Below are 20,716 nucleotides of genomic sequence, written 5' to 3'. Positions count from 1 at the left end.
CTATCCAAATCGGAATAGCAATTAAGCGGTTCACTAGGAGATCTTTCCACGTCCTCTCCTTCCCCACGCTCCGCCCCTGGTAAGTCATACATCAGACTCCTCGAAGATCAAATGAGTTAGAACACCTAGTCGATCATGTATTTATCAATTATACCCTTATCAAGTTTACTTTCAACGAGTAATTATCAAACCTGAAAACATGAAACACACAAACAAGTAAACCAGGTGCCACTAGGCGTAACCACTAACATTATAATTGTGTTCCCACTCACCTACTGTCGGGTAGAAATACGGATGGAAGGCTGGAGGGTGCATGAAGTGGGACACAGGAGGTGTAAACATATGTGGTGTCGGCATTGGTTGGAAAAAGAAAGGCCTGTTGTGGTTCGGTGCGTGACCATCTTCTGCTCTGTGGCCGGTCGGTGAAGAGTTCATCACGATTGGCAACGAGCAAAGAATTAAATTAAAAACGTAATTGGCTATTACTGGTGGCAAATTCATCGGAGCTCCAACTGCAAAATAAAGACGATTTACAAAGCTCGCAAAACTGCTCTATAAACACGTTACATTCCCATTTAACAAATCCATCCCTTTTCGAAAAGCCAACGCAAAGTAGTAACTAATTTGTTTTTGTTGTTTACCCAACTTTTCATTTGTGAAATTGCCTCATAGAGAGGTTACCTACCTAAACTACAAGATCCCTATTTAACCCAATAGCTGGAGAGAGAAAAAAACAGTAACTTTGAAAGTTTCCATTGCCGACTCTTTACATTTACGCTACTACTACACCCTTAGTGAAACCACCTGTTTTCTCTTCCATCACCTCCCCTCACATCCATTTATCAATTAGGGACTAGCATCTAGCCAGTCAGGATAGGGCGTTAATTTCACGTCGACAGCAGCAACCTGCCCTACTCCAAGCTCTGCTTATTAGGCTTCCCGTTGTAACAGTCGTATTTCTCTTTGGCTCATGTACCTCTCAAGCGGGAAAATTATAATTGAACGAATTCATTAATTTGTGAAATTAAAATAACAATTTAAAATTAATTGCTTCCTACAGTTGGAATGCCTTATGATCAATGACAATGAACGATATGATTAAGTATAAATAAGGTTAATTAGACACACTGTGATTTTTCCATCATGTAAACCTCTGTCTGTCTCTGCTTTTTACTTATATTCTCAGCTCAAACACGTTGAGTCAGTCGAATTTATATTTCACGTTAATTTAAAAACGTCCACCCTCTGTGAGAAAACGTTGCTCCTTCAGGTCCCTTTTAAATCTTTCCCCTCTCACCTTAAACCTAGGCCCTCTAGTTTTCAACTCCTCCACCCTGGGGAAGAGACCATGTCCTTTTACCCTCTCCATGCCCCTCCAAATTTTATAAACCTCTATGATGTCACCCTACAGCCTACCACCTCCACGGAAAACAGCCTCAGCTTATTCAGCCTCACCCTATACCTCAAACCCTCCAAACCTAGCAACATTCTTGTAAATCTTTTCTGAACCCTTCAAGTTTCACAACATCCTTCCTATAGCAGGGATATCAAAATTGCACACCTCATTCCAATAGTGGCCTAACCAACATCCTGGACAGCCACACCATGACCTCCTAACTCCTATACTCAATGCACTGACCAATGAAGACAAGCATACCAAATGCCTTCTTCACTATCTTATCAACCTGCTACTTCACTTTCAAGGAACTATGAGCATGCACTCCAAGATCTCTTTGTTCAGCAACACTGTCCAGGACCTTAGCATTAAATGTATAAGTTCTGCCCTGATTTGCCTTCCCAAAATGCAGCACCTCACATTTATCTAATTTAAACTCCATCTGCCATTCCCTGGTCCATGGGCCCATCTGATCAAGATCCCATTGTAGTCTGAGGTAATCTTCTTTGCTGTGCACTACACCACTAATTTTGGTGTCATCTGCAAACCTACTACCTATACCTCCTATGTTCACATCAAATCATTTATATAAATGATGAAAAGCAGCGGACCCAGCACTGATCTTTGTGGCACACTACTGGTCACAGGCCTCCAGTATGAAAAGCAACCTTCCACCACTACCCTGTGTCTTCTACCTTCGAGACAGTTCAGTGTTCAAATGGCTGGTTCTCCTTGATTCCATGTGATCTAACCTTGCTAACCAATCTACCATGAGGAACCTTGTCAAATGACCTACAGAAGTCGATATAGACACGGCTATGCCATCAACAATCCTCTTCACTGCTTCTTCAAGACAACTCATTCAAGTTAGTGACACATGATTTCCCATGTACAATGTCATGTTGACTATCCCTATTTAGTCCTTACCTTTCCAAATACATATAAATCCTGTCCCTCAGGAGTATCTTCAACAACTTACCCACCACCAATGTCAGGCTCACCAGTCTGCAGCTTATTTGCTTTTCCTTACCACCTTTCTTAAATAGTGGCACCATGTTAGCCAACCTCCAGTATTCTGGCACTGCACCTCAGTCAATCAATTTTACAAATAGCTCAGCAAGGAGCCCACCACTCACTTCCCTAGCTTCCTACAGAGTTCTAGGTTACACCTGATCAGGTCTTGGGGACTTATCCAACCTTAATACTTTTTAAGACATCCAGTACCTGCTCCTCTGTAATATGAACATTTTTCAAGATGTCGCTATGTATTTTCCCATGTTCTTTATCTTTCATATCTTTCTCCATAGTCAATATGGATGTAAATTTTTTTTTAGTATCTCCCCCATCTCCTGCGGTTCCACACACAGGTGGCCTTGCTGATCTTTAACAGCCATATTCTATCCCTTGTTATCCTTTTATCCTTAATGTATTTGTAGAATCCCTTTGGATTCTTCTTAACCCCAATTGCCAAAGCTATCTCGTGTTCCCTTATTGGCCTCCTGATTTCCCTCTTAAGTATACTCCTACTACTCTTCTAAGGATTCACTCGATCTATCCTGTCTATACCTGACATATACTTCCTTTTTATTCTTGACTAAAACCTCATTTTCTCTAATCATCCAGCATTCCCTACCCTTACCAGCCTTGCTCTTCATCCCAACAGGAACATACTGTTTCTGGACACTCATTATTTCATGTTTGAAGGCTTCCCATTTTCCAGCCATTCCTTTACCTACAAACATGTACCCCAATCAACTTTTGAAAGTTCTTGACTAATACCATCAAAATTGGCCTTCCTCCAATTTAGAACTTTAATTTTTAGATCCGATCTACCCTTTTGCATCACTATTTTAAAACTAAGAAAATTATGTTTAATGGCCTCAAAGTTCCCTGCAGTCACCTCAGTCTCCTGCCCTGCCTTATTTCTCAAGAATAAGTCAAGGTTTGCACTTTCTCTTGTAAATACATCCACATGCTGAATCAGAAAAGTTTCTTGTACGCACTTAACAAATTCCTCTCCATCCAAGCCCTTAATAGTCTATGTTTGGAAAGTTAAAATCCCCTACCATAACCACCCCATTATTCTTACTCATAACTCAGATCTCCATACAAATTTGTTTTGCAATTTCCCACTGACTGTTGGGGCTTCTATAATATAATTCCAATAAGATTTTTAACCCTTTCTTATATCTCAGTTCCACCCAAATAACTTCCCTGGATGTATTTCAAGGAATATCCTCCCTAAGTACAGCCATAATGTTATCCCTAATCAAAAATGCCTCTTTCCCTCCTCTCTTGCCCCCCCTTTGATCCTTCCCATAGCATCTATACCTTGAAACATTAAGCTACCAGACCTATCCATCCCTAAGCCATGTCTTTCTAACTGCTATGACATCCCAGTCCCATGTCCCAACCTTGCCCTGACTTCATCTGCCTTAACTGGTAGGCCTATTGCATTGAAATAAATGCAGTTTAATTTATTCTTCCTACCTTGTTCTCTGCTCTATTCATGCCTGTCCTGACTGTTTTTTCCAAGTGTACCAGCCTCAGACTTAACTCTTTCTTCACTTTCTCCCTTGGTCCCACCACCGTGACCCGCCCCCCAACCACCCTACAAGTTTATATCCTCCAGATCAGTTCTAGCAAATTTTCCTGTCCTTCCAATTAGACCCCTTCCAATTCAGGTGCAATTACTCCTTATATGGGTTACTTCTACTAAGAAGAGATTCCAATGATCCAAAAATGTGAATCCTTCTCCCCTGCACCAGCTCCTCAGCCAAACATTTATCTGCTCCATCTTCATATTCCTACTCTCACTCGCTTGTGGAACCTGGAGTAATCTAGATATTACTACCCTTCAGGTGTTGTGGTTCTGCTCGCCGAGCTGGAAGTTTTTTCTGCAAACGTTTCGTTCCCTGGCTAGGGAACATCATCAGTGCGGTGGGAGCCTCGTGTGAAGCGCTGCTTTGATGTTTCTTCCGGTATTTATATTGGTTTGTTCTTGCCGCTTCCGGGTGTCAGTTTCAGCTGCGGTGATTTGTATCTGGGGTCCAGGTCGATGTGTCTGTTGATGGACGTTCTTGCCGTTTCCGGGTGTCAGTTTCAGCTGTAGTGGTTTGTATATGGTGTCCAGGTCAATGTGTCTATTGATGGAGTTTGGGGATGAATGCCATGCTTCTAGGAATTCTCTGGCTGTTCTCTGTCTGGCTTGTCCTATGATAGTGGTGTTTTCCCAGTCAAATTCATGTTGCTGGTTGTCTGAGTGTATGGCTACTAGAGATAGCTGGTCGTGTCGTTTTGTGGCTAGCTGATGTTCGTGGATGCGGATTGTTAGCTGTCTTCCTGTTTGTCCTATATAGTGTTTTGTGCAGTCCTTGCATGGTATTTTGTAAACTACGTTAGTTTGGCTCATGCTGGGTATTGGGTCCTTTGTTCTAGTGAGTTGTTGTCTGAGCGTGGATGTTGGCTTGTGTGCTGTTATGAGTCCTAAGGGTCGCAGTAGTCTGGCTGTCAGTTCTGAGACACTCCTGACATATGGTAGAGTGGCTAGTCCTTTTGGTTGTGGCATGTCCTCGTTCCGTGGTCTATCTCTTAGGCATCTGGTGATAAAGTTGCGTGGGTATCCGTTTTTGGCGAATACCTTGTATAGATGTTCCTCTTCCTCTTTTCGCAGTTCTGGTGTACTGCAGTGTGTTGTGGCCCTTTTGAATTGTGTCCTGATGCAGCTTCGTTTGTGTGTGTTGGGGTGGTTACTTTCATAGTTTAAGACTTGGTCTGTGTGTGTTGGTTTCCTGTGTACCCTTGTGGTGAATTCTCCGTTGGGTGTTCTCTCTACTAACACGTCTAGGAATGGGAGTTGGCTATCCTTTTCTTCTTCTCGTGTGAATCGGATTCCTGTGAGTGTGGCATTGATGATTCTGTGTGTTTTTTCTATATCTGTGTTTTTGATGATTACAAAGGTGTCATCAACATATCTGATCCAGAGTTTGGGTTGGATTTGTGGTATGGCTGTATGTTCTAATCTTTGCATAACTGCCTCTGCTATGAGTCCCGAGATTGGTGATCCCATGGGTGTTCCGTTGATTTGTTCGTATATCTGATTGTTGAATGTAAAGTGTGTGGTGAGGCACAGGTCCAGTAGTTTAAGTATGCCGTCCTTGTTGATAGGTTCGGCCTCCTGTGTTCTGTTATGTATGTCACTACAGCTGAAACTGACACCCGGAAACGGCAAGAACGTCCATCAACAGACACATCGACCTGGACCCTAGATACAAATCACCGCAGCTGAAACTGACACCCGGAAGTGGCAAGAACAAACCAATATAAATACCGGAAGAAACATCAAAGCAGCGCTTCACACGAGGCTCCCACCGCACTGATGATGTTCCCTAGCCAGGGAACGAAACGTTTGCAGCAAAAACTTCCAGCTCGGCGAGCAGAACCACAACAACGGATACCTGAGCTACAAATCTTCAATCAGATTTTAAACTACCCTTCAGGACCTACTTTTTAAATTTCTGCCTAACTCCTATATTCTCTCCTCAGAATCTTGTCCATTTCTCTTCCTATGTTGTTAGTTCCAATGTGTACAATGATGTCATGCTGATCCCTCTCCCCTTTGAGAATTTTCTGCACCCTCTCTGAGATATCCTTGATCCTGGCTCCAGGAAGACAACACAAAATTCTGATGTCTCATTGTCAGCCACACAAACTTCTGTCTGTACCTCTAGTTACACAGTTCCTATCACAATCTATCATTTGGAATTTAGTGTACCCCTCATTACATTAGTTCTATATTCTCCTGAGAATCCACCACATTTTCCAAAACAGCATACTTGTCTGAAATGGGGATAACCACTACCTGCTTCTCTCTCTTACCTTTCCTGGAATTAACCATCTACCTGAATGTATCTTCAGTTTATGTCCCTCCCTGCAACTGCCATCCATCACACCCCCTAGCTCCTGTAAATTCCTCAGTGCCTCTAACTGCCACTCCAACCGATTAAATGCAATCCAATAGAATTCGAAACTCAACACACTTCCTGCTAACATAATGATCAGTAACATGTAAACTCTTTCTGACCTCCCACATCCAAAAGGAAGAGCACATCAATCCACTAAAGGTTATCTTTGCACTTTAGTGATCTACAGACCCAGAAAATGGCAGTGTTACTGCTCTAAAAACATTGAACCAGGGTAACTTGGTACATAGACTAGACTCCTTATAGTGTGGAAACAGGTCCTTCGGTGCAGGTGTCCCAGAGATGTTCCCTAAAGTGCTCTGCAAGAAGGCATCCAGTCTCCCAATGTAAAGGAGACCGCATCGAGAGTAATGGATACAATAAATGAATTGTTGGATGTGCAGGTGAAATTTTGATGGATGAGGAAGGCTCCTTTGGGGCCTTGGATGGAGGTGAGGGGGAGGTGTCGATGCAGGTTTTGCAATTCCTGCGGTGGCAGAGGAAGGTGCCAGGGGAGGTGGCAGGGGTGGGTGGGTTGTTGGGGGGGGGCGTAGACCTGACCAGATAGTCATGGAGGGAATGGTCTCTGCGGAAAGTGGAAAGGGGTGAGGAGGGAAATATATCCCTAGTGGTGGTGTCCGTTTGGAGGTGGTGGAAATGTCAGCAGATGATGTGGTTTATGCGCAGGTTGGTTGGGTGGAAAGTGAGGACTGGGGGTTTCTGTCCTTGTTGCGTTTGGAAGGTTGGGGTTTGAGGGAGGAGGTGCCTGATGTGGATGAGATGCATTGGAGGGCATCTTCAACCACGCGGGAAGGGAAATTGTGGTCTTTAAAGAAGGAGGCCATCTGATGTGTTCTGTGGTGGAACTGGTCCTCCAGGGAGAAGATATGGCAGAGGTGGAGGAATTGGGAATATAGGATAGCATTTTTGCAGGAGGTAGTGTGGGAAGAGGTGCAATCCAAGTAGCTGTGGGAGTCGGTAGGTTTGTAAAAAATGTCAGTGTTAAGTCAGTTGTCATTGATGGAGATGGAGAGATCCAGGAAGGGGAGGGAGGTGTCAGAGATAGTCCAGGTGAATTTAAGGTCAGGATGGAATGTGTTGGTGAAGTTGATGAACTGCTCAACCTCCTCATAGGAGCACGAGGTGGTGCCAATGCAGTCATCAATATAATGGAAGAAGAGGTGGGGACTGGTGCCGGTTTAAGTCTGGAAGATGGACTGTCCTATCTAGCCAGCAAAGAGACAGGCATAGCTGAGGCCCTTGTGGGTGCCCATGGCTACCCTTTCATCTGGAGGAAGTGGAAGGATTCAAAGGAGAAATTGTTAAGGGTGAGGACCAGTTCCATCTGCTCCACCCTCCTCTCCGACCTATCACCTTCATCCCCACCTCCATCCACCTAGTGTACTCTTGGCTATCTTCTCCCCAGCCCCACCCCACTCTCATTTATCTCTCCACCGCAGAGGCTCCCTGCCTCATTCCTGATGAAGGGCTTTTGCCCAAAATGTCGATTTTCCTGCTTCTCGGATGCTACCTGACATACTGTGCTTTTTCGTAACCACTCTAATCTAGACTCTGTCCTCATATCCTCTCAGTCTGCTTCATTGCAATCTTGACCTACTTCACATCCTCCCAGTGTGGTTCATAGTTATCAGAATCATCCACTGTTTACAGTTTTCCTCTCCTTATCTAAGGAAGGTTAGATTTGCAATACAGGGAATTCAACTGACATTCACATAATTAGTTCCTGAGTTGTCAGGATTGTGTTTTCAGGAGAGATTGAGAAAACCGGATCTGCATTCCAAAGATTTTTCAAGAAGGGTGGTGATCCTCTTGAAACTTATTCAATTATTGCAAAGTTAAAAGCCACACAACACCAGGTTATAGTCCAGTGGGTTTAATTGAAAGCGCTAGCTTTCGGAGCACTGCTCCTTCATCAGAAGGTTGTGGAGTACACAATTGTAAGACACAGGATTTTTAGCAAAAGTTTACAGTGTGATGTAACTGAAATTATACATTGAACAATGTATGGACAAACCCCACCTGTACACCAGATCTGTTCAGATCAGGAAGAACGTGACGGGCACCTGGAAATACTCAGAGCTGCCCTCATAAGAACAGGGTATGATGCTCAACTCGTTGACTGCCAGTTCCAACATGCCACAGCAAGGAACTGTAATGACCTCCTCAGGAGACAGACACGTGGTGCAACCGACAGGGTACCTTTCATTGTTCAGTACTTCCCAGAAGCCAAAAAAGCTACACCATGTTCTTCACAACTTGGAACACATTATCAATGAGGATGAGTACCTCGCCAAGACCTTTCCAACACCTCCACTGCTCACCTTTAACCAACCACCAAACCTCAAACAGATCATTGCTCGTAGCAAACTGCCTAGCGACAACTCCATACAACCCTGTCATGGTAGGCGCTGCAAGACGTGTCAGAGTGTGGACATGGATACCACCATTATGTGTGGGGACACCTTCCACCATGTACATGGCACATACTCAAGCAACTCAGCCAGTCTATCTCATACACTGCAGGCAAGGATGCCCTGAGGCATGGTACATTGGTGAAACTGAGCAGAGGCTACAGCAAAGGATGAATGGGGTCTGCACAGCAATCAGCAGACAGGAGTGTTCCCTCCCAGTTGGAGAACACTTCAGTGGTCCAGGACATTCGACCTTGGACCTTCGGGTGACCATCCTCCTAGGCGGACTTCGGGGCAGGCAGCAGCGAAAAGTGGCCAAATAGAGGCTGATAGCTAAGTTCAGTAGCGATAGGAAGGGCCTCAACCGGGACCTTGGGTTCATGTCACACTACAGGTAACCACCATTGCACTATACACTCACACAGATACTCCTACATACACACAGACACTCCTATACACAGACACGCACACAGATTCTCACATACTTTCCGACAGACACACACACTCCCACATGCACCCTGTCACAGACTTAGAACCCTTTACACTCACACACACATATATGCTCCCTCACACTCACAACACCCCACCCCAGACACACACACACTCCTACATACACACAGTCCCACACTCACATATGAAGCTCTCACAGACTTAGACCCCTTTACACTCACACACACATATACACTCGCTCACAGACTCTCACAACCCCCCACTCCAGACACACACACAAACACATAAACCCACATGCATACATATATGTTTTTTGGGGTGAATTTGTACTTGCAGAGTTACATTATACTTTGCTCAAAGACAGCATGAATCCATATAAGCCTTTTAAAAAAATAGTTTTGTGATTTACATGTAAAAGAAATGAAACTAACATCGTCATTCTAACAGATAAGAGATATAACAAACAATCAAAGTATTTTTCAATGTATAACTTCAGTTACATCACACTGTAAACTTTTGCTATAAGTTCTGTATCTTACAATTGTGTACTCCACAACCACCTGATGAAGGTGCAGCGCTCTGAAAGCTAGTGCTTCTAGTTAAACCAGTTGAATTATAACCCGGTGTTGTGTGATTCTTAACTTTGTACAGTCCAACGCAGTCTAACACTGGCATCTCCAAATCACAATTATTACAGGGTGTGATAGGGTGAGTACAGGTCCAATGTGGCTGTTGACTCTAGAGTCAGAGTTATAAAATCTCATAAAGGATGACTGGCTGGCCATTTAAGACTGAGATGAGGAAAAATGTTTTGGGCTTGGTGAATATCTGGAATTCTCAACCTCAGAGGGTTGTGGAAGCTCAGTCATTAAGCAGTTTCAAGACAAAAAGAAAACGACAGCTTTCTGGAACCTAACAATACTACTGAATATGGAGATGGAGATGGAGCATGAAAATGAGTAGATGATCAGCCATGATCTGGCAAGATACGTTCGATGAGCTGAAAAGCCCACTTCTAATCCCAGGTTTCATCTGAATCCATCTTAGCTTCCATGGTCGTAAGAAACACTCAACGTTTCCTAAAAATAATAAACACCTGATCAACAAGAAAAGTATTTACTGCTCCTCGGATGCTGCCTGAACTGCCAGCACCACTAATCCAGAAAGAGAAGAAGTATGTCTGTGACCAACTCGAGTAGAATACTGAGCATTGATCCATCCCTGAGGCATGTCACAAATGCAGGATGCTCTGGAACAGCATCACGCTGTAACAATCATCGCGTGTACCACCAGGCGGCTCAGCGCTGCTCCCGCGCGTGCGCTGCCCCAGTCCGGGCGCCGGCAACGGGGTCGCGCACGCCACGACGTCATGACGCAGGCTGCAGGGGGCCTGTGATGGCGGCGAGGCCGCGGCTTTCGGTGCCGGTTTGTGTGCACGGACTGAGCGCGAGCGCGGAGCCTGCCGCCAATACGTATCGCTGGCAGCGAAATCTTCATGGGGGTCGCTGAGGGGAGGGGGAGGCGGAAAAAAATTCCCAAGTTTGCGGTTTCTTTCGTACTAAGGTAGGCGAGTGGGCCAGGTTAGCGCGAAGCTCCCGGAGCTGGGGTGCACGGGGGAGGGTGGCGAGAGTCGGGCCCGATGGGAGCGGCCTGTCACCAGATGCTTTGGCGCTCAAAACAGCCAGGGCCCCGCGGAGGTGGTTCCGAGTGGAGGCGGGGGTGGGGAGATGTGGCGAGGGTCCGCGTTGTCGGCTCTTGAGCCGGGCCGGCGTGGGGCTGTGGGCCAGGCCGCTCCGCTGCTTTCCCCGCCAGGAAGGAAGTTGTGTTGCAGCCATTTGCCGCATCTCTGAAGCGGGGGCGGCGGGAGGAATCTTCCCTGAACGGCCCGAGGACGGAAACTGGGTCGCGAGAGAGTAATTCTGCCGACGGGACAAACTGCAAACTCATTGAAATCTGGAGCCGGGACCTCTGCAAGGACGCGGCACCGTTTCTGTGATTTGGGGGCGACTGCAAGTGGTTCACTGGTTTAAACTAAACTACGCGGCGTTAAGTCCGCCCGGCGAATGCACTTGAAAATTACTGACTGCAATCTCACAAGTAAAGATGAATCATGCTCCGCATGGTCATCCTTAAGGAAAAGGGAGTTCTTGATTATCTGTGAGCCTTTGCTGTGTTTTATGCTGCGGGCCAGTTTGGAAGCAATGGTTTTGGCGGAAGTCTGCCTAAATAAACTCGAGCTTTGCAAGTCTTGTGAAGTCAAGCTCGTGGTGGGTTTAGAAACACGTACGGATTGTTGAAACGGTTGGGCAAGAAGTGATGAAACCGTAATAATAGGAAGATGTAGTGAGATATTTTTGATGGGAAGAATGGAGAGAAAGAGACAAAATTAAAGAACTTAATTCTAAAGTGGGTGGCTATAAGTGCAGAGTGATCTGTCAGTATGTGTGCACTAATTGGTCAATGTGGATTGAAAACGTGACGAATGAGGAACAGAGGATCTGGGTTTTATAGATATGAAGTACAAATCTATGTACGTACATGTGAATATTCAGAGGTGGGTAGATGTTTGGTTTTTTGAGCTTGCCTCACCATTTGATAGGATCAAAACTTATCTGATTATGATCTCAACTATACTTCCTAGTCTACCTTGGATATACTTTACCTCCATTGGCAATCAATGGGTTCTGAAGAGGAAGAAATGCTGAACAAGAGGTCAAAGAAAATTCGAAAGAAATATGATCATAGAAAGCATGCATAAATCAGTCCATTGCTTGAATAACACTTCTAGAAGGGAAACTGCTCGGTTGCATAGCTTTAAGACCTGGCCAGAGGGACAGAGCTGGTGGGCATATTATTGAAGGAAAAAAACTGGAATTCTATTTGAGGAAGATCAGAGCCAAGATGGGCAAATGAATGTAATATTCTAAGAAAAATGTGATTTAATAAAGAGTTTTTCACCCCTCAAAGATCTACCTAATGTAATTTTAAAACATTAGTGACCCTGTTTCTGTTGCATTTTGGGGAGAAAGATTCCATTGACTAACTGCTCTTTAAGAATGAATCTTGTCTAAAATGGTTTTGTTTTAACACTGCCCCTGTTGCTTCTCTTTCCAAAAAGAGTAAGCATCTCAGCATCCACTCTATCCAGACATTTCAGGAAGTTTCAATAAGATCAGTTCTCATTCTTCTAAATTCCAGTGGGTAATAACCTTTCTTCATGAGGTAAATCTTGCATAGGAATGAGTTTAATTAATCTTCTCTCGACTGCATTTAATGTGTCAAATTTAGAGACCAAAACTGTGGACACTACTCCAATTGTAGTTATACCAAAACCCTATTGAAACACATTAACCATATCTACTTTTATATTTCAGTCCCCTCATGATGAATGCCTAAATTGCAGTTGCTTTCTTAATTGCCTTCTGTTTCTGTATATTTGATTCATCTAGCAGGATGCCAGATCCATTTGACTATTTGGTTTAAATGGAATTCTCCCTCTGTTTAACATGGACTTTTTGTTCATATTGGCAGGATGAACATAGTTGTTTTTCCCATATTGTACAGCATCAGCCCAAAAAATAACTATCTACATCCTTCTACCAACTCTTGACGACTTCCTTTTCTACCCAACCTAGTGTCATTGAGAAATTTAGATGCTCCACATTTGACTTCTTCATCTAAGCCATTGTATATTGCAAAACATTCTCTTTTGCCAGCAACATCTACATCCTGTGGACAAGGCCAACATTTGTTGCTCATCCTTCATGGCCCTTAAATTGAGTGGCATTGCTTAACAGGCAAGAACTTTGGCAAGCTGGGGAAGTGATTGTTGGGTCTCTTGCTGAGATATTTGTATCATTAATAGTCAGGGGTGAAATGCAGAAGACCTGGGGGTTAGTTAACATAGCACCTTTCTTAAATAATGGCACTAAGGAAAAGCCAGGGAACTGTAGACTATGAACCTCATGTTGGTGGGCCAGTTGTTGGAGAGAATCCTGAGGGACAGATGTATATGTATTTGGAAAGGCAAGGGCTGATTATTGATAGTCAGCTTGGCTTTGTGAGTGGGCAATCAAGTTTTACTAACTTGAGTTTTTTGAAGAAGTAACAAAGAGGATTGATGAGGGCAGAGCCATGCTCGTGATCTTTATGGACTTCAGTAAGGTGTTTGACAAGGTTCCTCTGGTAGATTGGTTAGCAAGGTTAGATCACATGGAATCCAGGGAGAGCTAGCCATTTAGATACAGAACTGGTCTGAAAATGGGAGAGGGTGGTAGTGGAGAGTTGCTTTTCAGACTGGAGGCCTGTTACCAGCAGTGTGCCAGAGCTGAAAATGTGTTGCTGGAAAAGCGCAGCAGGTCAGGCAGCATCCAAGGAACAGGAAATTCGACGTTTCGGGCATAAGCCCTTCATCAGGAATGATTCCTGATGAAGGGCTTATGCTCGAAACGTCAAATTTCCTGTTCCTTGGATGCTGCCTGACCTGCTGCGCTTTTCCAGCAACACATTTTCAGCTCTGATACTCCAGCATCTGCAGACCTCACTTTCTCCTACCAGCAGTGTGCCACAAGGATCAGTGCTGGGTCCACTGTTTTTTGTCATTTGTATAAATGATTTGGGTGTGAACATAAGAGGTAATGTTAGTAAGTTTACAGATGATGCCAAAGTTGGAGGTGTAGTGGACAGCGAAGAAGGTTACCACAGAGTACAGTGGGATCTTGATCAGATGGGCCAATAGGCTGAGAAGTGGCAGATGGAGTTTAATTTAGATAAATGTGAGGTTCTGCATTTTGAGAAGGCAAATCAAGGCAGGATGTGTACACTTAATGGTAAGGTCCTGGAGAGTGTTGCTAAACAAAGAGTGCACATTCATAGTTCCTTGAAAGTGAAGTTGCAGATATATAGGATAGTGCAGAAGATATTTGGTATGCTTTTCTTTATTGGTCAGTGCATTGAGTCCAGGTGTTGGGAAGTCATAGTGTGGCTATGCAGGGTATTCATTAGGCCACATTTGGAATTTTCTGTGCAATTCTGGTTTTGCTGCTGTGGAAAAGATGTTGTGGCACTTGAAATCGTTCAGAAAAGATTTACAAAGATGTTGCCAGGATTGGAGGGTTTGAACTCTAGGGAGAGGCTTAAAAGGGTTTGGCATGTTTTCCCTTGAGTGATGAAGGCTGAAGAGTGACCTTAGGCTTATAAAATCATGAGGAGCATGAAATGGGATTATTTGGCGAGGTCTTTTCCCTGGGGTGGGGGGAGTCAAAGTTCGAGGACATAGGTTTAAGGTGAGGGGGGAGAAATTTAAGAGGGACCTGGGGGGCACCTTTTTCACGCAGAGGGTGATGCATGTATGGAGTGAGCTGCCAGAGGAAGTTGTGGAGGCTGGTACAATTTCAACATTTAGAAGACGTCTGGATGGGTGTATGAATAGGGAGGGTTTAGAGGGGGAAGGGCCAAATGCTGGCAAATAGAACTAGGTTAATTTAGGATATCTGGTTGGTATGGATGAAATGAACCAAAGGGTCTTTTTCTGTGCTGTTCATCTCCATGACACTATAACAGCCATTTGAGTCTCACGTAGTATACAAGTTAAGGATGGCAGATATTCTTCCTAAAAGGACAATAGTGAACCAGATGGAGTTTTACAACAATTGATACTTTCATGGTTCCTGTTACTAGGACTAGATTTCATATTTATTAACTGAATCACTGGATTGCTAATTCCAGTGAGAACTGGTGTGACTAGTTGTTCTGGTACACACTCCACTGGTTAGAACTTGCCTAGTCTCTACTTCCTGTTAACTAGCTAATCAATTCTTTATCATGCTAATATGTTATCCCTTACTTCAGGAGCTCTTACTTTGTATAGTGTTGTTCTCCTTCACCAAACCCTTTGGAAATTATGCACACCATATCTACAAGTTCCCTTTTATCTACCTTGCCTACTAATTGCTGAAAGAACTGTAGTAAATTAATTAAATACCTTTGCTTTAACAAAGTCACATTGATTCTTCTCACTCCCATTATGATTTTCCAGATATCTTGCTGTAACCTCAATGTATTCCAGTAATATTCAGTGATATTGTGATCTTTTATATTAACTGGACAGTTTCTTGTTTTCTATGTCTCCCACTTATTGAATAATATTATTAGATTAGAACATAGCTGAATAGTCTATTCCTGCTTATTTCTTGTTGTTTACTAATTTGTAGAATTCTTCCAGAATTTAGAAGAATTATGACTAATGCCTCTACTATTTCAGCAGCCATTTAAAAAAAATCTCTTATGATGGAAAGTATCAGATCCTGGGGATCTGTCAGCCTTTAGATCTAATTGTTTTCCCAACGCCTCTTCCATGGTAATGGCAATTGTTTTAAGTACCTCCTTCCCTTTCACCTCATGATTTTCAAGTATCTTTAAGAATTTTTTGAAGTCTTTTATATTGAAGACAGGCACAAATTATCAATGCTTCTGCCATTTCCTTATTTTCCATTAGTTAGTCCCAAGCTTCTGTCTCTAGAGGACCAATGCTGGCTTTACTTATTTTTTTCCCTTTAAATACTTGCAGAAACTCTCACTATCATTTTTCATATTTCAAATTTGCTTTGTGACATTCAGTTTTCTTGTTTTAAGTCATCCTTTTATTCTTGCACTCTGTCCAGGTCTGCCTTGTGCAGCCTTTCTTTTGCTTTAAGGAAAGCATTAAGATGACAGAGCAAGGTGGTGATTTTGGTAATGATAATCAGAATAGCAGGAATAAACAAAATGTACAACCTTAGGCGCACCAGCAGATAAGATCAGAGATTGAAAAATGGTAAAAAGGCAGTTTTTAGAGTCTATATCAGTATAAATAAATATGACTTGATAGCCATTGTGGCGATGGATGCAGGTCAATCAAGGCTGTGACCTGAATATTGAAGGGCATTTGACATTTTCTTTTGGAATAACAGTAAATTAGGAAAAGTTGCTCATTTTGATAATGGAAGATCTGTAACATGTATCTGTCTTGGTTCTATAACCCTTAGATTTGCAGGGCAAAAATGTTAACAATCTCAATTTCAGCGAGTTCCAGATTTTGGATTTCCACAACCCTGCAAAATCATTATAACATATAGCCTAGAACTCTATTTTGAACTGTAATCAGATAAAAGCTAAGTCATGTGAATGCTAGAGATCTGAAGTAGAAAAAGTAACACTGCTGGAGAAATTCAGTAGGATTTGCAGCATCTGACGAGACACAGCTAACATTTTGAGTCCAATATGACTCTTACTTGGAACTGAAGGCGGTTAGAAAATAGTGGATTTTATTCCGTTGACAAAGAGAGAAGAGAACATGTGGAATTGAAGTTGAGGGAACCCAAAACAAAATATAAAGGAAGTGCTAATAATAGTTGGTTTGTCCCTCAGTCCTTCATCGTTTCCCTGGCTTCTGATTAAAGTTAGGATTGATCAAACATTTTGTAAAAAAAAAGCTTTTGGTTGTTCTTTCCTAAAGATTCCTTTACAACATTATTAGTTGATTTGTTTTTGTTGCACTGTATTTAGACTTACAATGTGACTTTCCTTCATAGACCATAACATTAACTCTGTTTCCTCTCTTTGCTACCTGATTGTCCAGCATCTGAGGCGTTTTGCTTAGGTCTGAGTTTTAAAAATCGTATTTTAGACCCAAAGCAATATAGCTCAGTGAGTACAAGGTGATAGGTAAATGGGACTTGGTGCAAGTAAGAACACTGCAGCATTGTTTTAGATGGCGTCTAGTTTATGAAGAGTAGTATGTAGAGTGAAGTAAAAATAATCAAGTTAACAGCATGAATGAAGAATTCAGCAGCAGATGAACTAAGGACAAATCAGAAGATAGTGTAGAGATGGACATAAGCAATTTTAGTAACGGCACACATATGTAATTGGAATCAACTATTCTAACTTGGGTTCAGCTGTTGACCTGGAGAGTTCGGGGGGTGGAATCCAGAGCTAGGACTGAAGACAACACATTCTTTCTAATTAAACATAGGGGAATATCTCTGCTTTTCAGCACTGGATGTCAAGTAAGATATCTGATCACCTCATAGGTTGGAAGTTTCTTTGATAGTAGAACAACGAGCAATTTTCCAATTCAAGGGACAGTTCTGAGACGAGACTAGACAAGAAAACTATGACTAATGTGTCAACAGTTTCCTCACCTGGTTTTAATACTCTGGGATGGAAATCTCAGCCCTGGAAATTTGTCCAACCTTAATTCTGTTATCTTTGCCTTTCGTTGTGTTTTGGTCATCGAATCTAATTGGTAACCCCAGTTTTCTTTGTATTCCTAGTTATTTATTCTCATCTGAAGCTATTTAGTAAGTTTATTACTTCCTGATTTCCACTTACAACACCTGAATTTCTTGTTAAGGAGCCTTTAATACTATTAGCTGCATTTTTAAAATATATTCTTAAAAATCTTTAGTGCTTGCCTTGATGTTCCTGTTCCTGTAGCTCTAAATATTCCTTTGCTATTCTTTGTCAATTAGTGGGATCACCACTGCTCTTTGCCTACTCTTAAGTTTAGGCTCGGTTCACGACTTGTCCCAGTCCCCTGAAACATAATTTGAATTAAATCATGTTAGTCGCTTTTAAGTAAAAAATGAGGTCTGCAGATGCTGGAGATCACAGCTGCAAATGTGTTGCTGGTCAAAGCACAGCAGGTTAGGCAGCATCTCAGGAATAGAGAATTCGACGTTTCGAGCATAACTCAGCATTCTCTTACTATGACATTATTGACTAATTCAGGCCCAGTGCTCACCATTAAATTGGAAATGGGCTGTTTGGTGATGATTTTCCAAAAACTTGTTGAGCCAATTGCTGAAAATTTGAAGTATTTCATTATAATGGTCAGCACTAAATTGTGCTCTGCTCTCTGGATGGTAGTTTTGCCGGAATTGACATTTCCTTCCTATTATGAGTAAAATAAATCTCTTAAAAATAATCTTCAAACCAAAGAAAGAAGTTAATGAAGGTTACTTACTTTTAAGTTTACAGTATTTTTTAGTTTGTTGTCCATGGCTGATCATTGGTACTTCCACCAATTTTTAAAAAAATACTTGCATAAAAATACAGGAAAAGGAAAGCAAAACTGATTATTTCCTTATCAAAACCATTGTAATTATGGCTGCATTACTGGGTCATTCTGAACAACCCGAGTTCTAGACAGAGCAGTACTTTAAAGAGTGAAGTATGTGACATAAAGATTGGACCAGTATGTGCAAGTATCAACATGTATATTCACGTTCTTCTATCAACATTTTTAGGGGGTTTTGTAATCAGTTTCTGGAATTTTATCTGTATATGAGGGATAAGCTTGTATTGCTCCTTTCCATAACTTTATTGTGGAACGGTAACTTTTGTAGGGTGCTGTTCTTCTGGTTCTTTGGCTTTGATGTTTGAATTTAGGTTCTTATAGTTAAAGTGAATGTTTGATCCATGCTGGAACTGGTTGGTTGGAGTGGTAGCAAATTTATTTGATATTTAATTAACTGCTTTTTGGACAATGTGCAATCATGTAGGATTGGAGATAGTGTACTTTAAGAAACACAAATATTCAAATTTCTTATTCTCTTCTAACAGAATTGTCATTTCAATTTTCAGTTTCTAAGATTTGAATGTTGACAGATCTTGGTGTTCTGATTTAGCATTTCACTGTTAAGAACATACCATTTCAAATCTGCAGACTCTCGGAATATTGTTTTTAAAAAAAAGGAGACAAATTTGCCAGTCCCAAGCTCCCAGAAGGTATCTTTACTCGGTTAAAGAATGTCTGGAAATTACGGCTACAATGTCATTTGTAGTTTCAAAAGCTGTTCCCTCTCATGTTCCTCCTTCAAAACAATGGATTTCTTTAATCATCATTCAAGCCCTACTTATTTTTTTTTAGATTTAGATTAGATTAGATTACTTACAGTGTGCAAACAGGCCCTTCGGCCCAACAAGTCCACACCGACCCGCCGAAGCGCAACCCAACCATACCCCTACATTTACCCCTTACCTAACACTACGGGCAATTTAGCATGGCCAATTCACCTGACCCGCACATCTTTAGACTGTGGGAGGAAACCGGAGCACCTGGAGGAAACCCACGCAGACACCGGGAGAACGTGCAAACTCCACACAGTCAGTCGCCTGAGTTGGGAATTGAACCCGGGTCTCAGGCGCTGAGGCAGCAGTGCTAGCCACTGTGCCACCGTGCCACCCACATTTTCACTGGTCCCAGTCAATCACTTTCAATATGTGAATCACTGCCTCTTGTCTTTTGCAGGACTTTCATTAGAACTAATTAAAATCATTTTTCTTTAATGTCTTTGCAGTTCTCTGTTGCTTAGAAGATTCATCACACTATCCTCTCAAATGGAAATCGTAAATTTCCCCTTACTGTAGCTGCAACAAAGAAGTTGGGCTTTCGGTTTTTTTCAGTCATTCAGAGTATGGGCTTCACTGTCTGGGCTAGTATTCATTACCTGACCATTTTTGTCCATGGAAAGATGGTGGTGAGCTGCAGCTTGTTTGGTGCACCACATGAATATTAGGGAGGAAGTTATAAAAGTTCGACCCAACAACAGTGAAGGAATGGTAGTTAGAATTCCAAGTCAGGATGGTGAATGGCTTAGAGAGAAAGTTGGTTGTGGCTTTCCGATATATCTGCTACCTATGTCCTTCTACACTGTAATGACTGAGAGTTGGGAAAATGCTGTCTAAGGAGCCTTGATGAATTTTGCTAGATCTTTTGATGGTACACCTAGTCAAGTGAGACTTTTGATGTTAAGGACTTCTGTCCCCAATTCATGAATACTGTCCATGAAAGATACTTCCATTGCCCTCTTCCACAGAATGTGAGAAGCTGCCATTGAAATCTGGAGTATCAGATGTGATATGTAAGTTGGAAGGCCTGAAAAACTGATTGCTTGATTGTCAGTGTTGGTCTTATGAACCAAGAATGATCTCCACCAGAGATTTCCCTCCCCTTTAATGCTTACTTTAATCCTGATTCTTTTTATTTAAATATGTGCTTCATACGTAAGTGGAATGGTTATGTTGTTAAATATCTGGTTCTCAACTCAGTGATAATGGAGATAAATTTAATTTGTTCTATCGACAACAGTTTTGGACTAGTCTGACTTTGTCACATTTGTCTTATCATGCTGAACATTGTCCACCCAGACCCTCTTGGCTTTTGCTGATCTAGCTCTGTGAAATACATTTGAGCTGTCTCCCTCATTCTGGAAAGGCCTGAACTATCTCAGTTGTGTTTATTGCATTTTCTTTCTTGCATAAGAAAATGTTCTACAATTGGGATTCTTTGTATCCTGGACTGTCTTTGTATTACTGTCATGAAGTTTGGCTCTGGTATACTTACACCAATCTTTGCTTGTTCAAAGATTTAGATCACAATCAAATTAGCCATTGCCTAATTATTTCTCAACTTCATTTTTAAAAAAAATCTT

General features: G+C 42.2%; 1 protein-coding gene across 2 annotated transcripts in view; it reads left to right on the top strand.

Moving 5' to 3' along the window:
- Positions 1 to 10,627: 10,627 nt before the first annotated feature.
- kbtbd2 (kelch repeat and BTB (POZ) domain containing 2) overlaps positions 10,628 to 20,716 on the top strand; it is a 32,163-nt gene continuing 22,074 nt past the window's right edge. For both annotated transcript variants that reach the window (XM_060824212.1, XM_060824213.1), the window contains exon 1: positions 10,628 to 10,802. The gene's annotated coding sequence lies outside the window, so the exon portion shown is untranslated. The remainder of the gene's footprint in view (positions 10,803 to 20,716) is intronic.

This window comes from Hemiscyllium ocellatum, chromosome 4 (assembly GCF_020745735.1).
Source record: "Hemiscyllium ocellatum isolate sHemOce1 chromosome 4, sHemOce1.pat.X.cur, whole genome shotgun sequence".
NCBI lineage: Eukaryota > Metazoa > Chordata > Chondrichthyes > Orectolobiformes > Hemiscylliidae > Hemiscyllium > Hemiscyllium ocellatum.
The sequence above is the reverse complement of the archived record's forward strand: the minus strand, read 5'-3'. Positions and strand labels throughout refer to the sequence as shown.